This window comes from Chrysochloris asiatica, unplaced genomic scaffold, assembly GCF_000296735.1.
Source record: "Chrysochloris asiatica unplaced genomic scaffold, ChrAsi1.0 scaffold00100, whole genome shotgun sequence".
NCBI lineage: Eukaryota > Metazoa > Chordata > Mammalia > Afrosoricida > Chrysochloridae > Chrysochloris > Chrysochloris asiatica.
In genome coordinates, this window is record NW_006408618.1 from 12,064,541 (window position 1) to 12,066,813 (window position 2,273).

The following is a 2,273-nucleotide window of genomic DNA, read 5'->3' on the forward strand; positions in this document are numbered from 1 at the left end:
TCACAATTGTTGCTATGCTTGAGCCCATTAATGCCGCCACTTTGCCAATCCATCTTGGGGGGGGTCTTCCTCTTTTTCTCTAACCCTCCACCTTACCAAACATGATATCCTTCTCCAGTGACTGGTCCCTTCTGACAATATGAGACAAAGTTTGGCCATCCTGACCTCCAAGGAACACTCTAGCTGCACTTCTTCCAACACTGGCAATAGTGTTGACCAACTCCTCCAAGGAATGCTCACATTTTAAAAGAAGAGAAGGAACACTCTTTTGGATCTCCTTCTTGTCTCTCTTTCTCTCTCTTCCTACTCTTTATTATTTAGATTTAGAGATATTTCTTATAAGAGAAAAATCAATAAGAAAAGGACCTACTGGATGTCAGAGCACTTGATAGCTTCTTTGTTGTGGGACCACTGTAACTTTATCCAAATATAACAGCAATATAAGCACCTACTTACAACAGAAGTCTATTGGGACAATGAATGTAAATGGCAATATCTGAGAAAATGTATCACATTCCACGGTAAAAAGGTCAACTCAGCAAGGGCGGAGGTGTTGGGGAGTCATTTGCTGAGTTAAAAGTAGGAGTCTCTAGTTGGATGGCCTCAATTTACTCTTGTTTAACATGAAGAAATTATAATGTTGATTCTGTTTTCTTTAAGATTCCTTTTTAATTGAAAATGTTGGTCATCCCTTGTTGAGTATATTGTGTGTACACATTTAAAACTCTTAATACTTTACTCCTTGTTTGGATTTTTTAAGAGACATCTTACATCTGTAGGAACTCATTACTAGAAGAAGAAGGCCAATTAAAATTGTTATCCTTTGAGTTTATACTTTCAAGATGAAAGTTATATAATATTTCAAGGCTTTCTAAATTTTTAATAATTATTCCCACTTACTCTTTTGAGGTTTTATATCCACATGGATAAATGAGGAAATGAATGTTGATTTATATGAATTATTTAGAGAAAAGTAGGAGTTTCTTGGCACTGGATACACTTGTAAACCTAATAATTTTAGTTCTAGGAAAAACACTACAGGGATTTATATATTTTTATTCTCTCAATTAGGAGTCCTGGTATGATGCTGTGGGTTAATGCACTGGACTGCAAAGTTGGTTTGAATCACAAGGTCAGTGGTTCAAGCTTACCAACTGCTCCTCAGAAACCCTATACAGGGTCACTATGGGTCAGAACCAACTCGATGACACTTAACAACAACATTTTCTCAACTTTTAGATGACAGAGGAGGGCAAAGCAGTAGTCTAGGAAAGTGATGCTCATGACACTATGATTCAAGGCCTTGGTAGTGGGGATGGTCTGGATTCAGGAAATATTCCTAAGGAAGAGAATCAACAGAATTTGGTAACCACTTGGGGTCATGTGTGACAGGGAATGGCCAGAAAATGAAGGCAGATTCAGAAGAGGATATAGAATAATGAATATCATTGCTTATATCAGATGGATCTTAGCTGAAAACAGAGAATAGCAGAAAGATGTTTACCTGTGTTTCATTGACTATGCAAAGATCATTGACAGTGTGGATCATAACAAACTCTGGATAACATTGTAAATAGGTATTCTAGAACACTTCGCTGTGCTCATGCAGAATGTGTACATAGAGCAAGAACAGAATGACGGAATGCTGCATGGTTTAAAATCAGGAACGGTGTGAGCCAGGGTTGTATCCTTTTACCAGATTTATTCAATCTGTATGCTAAGAAAATAATCCGAGAAGCTGGACTATATGAAGAAGAACACGGCATCAGGATTGGAGGAACATTCATTAAGAACTTGCAGTATGCAGGTAAACACAACCTTGCTTGCTGAAAGTGAAGAAAACTTGAAGCACTTACTGATGAAGATCAAGTATTACAGTAATAAATATGGATTACACTTCAATACAAAGTAGGCAAAAGTCCTCACAACTGGACCAATAAACAACATCATGATAAACAGAGAAAAGATTGAAGTTGTTAAGGATTTCATTTTACTTGGATCCATAATCAACACCATGGAAGCAACGGTCAAGAAACTGAACAACATATTGCATTGGGAAAAATTGTTGCAAAAGACCTCTGTAAAGTGTTATAAAAAGCAAAGATGTCACTTTGAGGACTAAGGTGCACCTGGCATACAAACCATGGACCATGGTATTCTCAACCACTTCTTATGAATATGAAAGCTGGACAATGAATAAGGAAGACCAAAGATGAGCTGATGCCTTTGATATATGGTATTGGCAAGGACCATTAAGTATACCACTGGTTGCT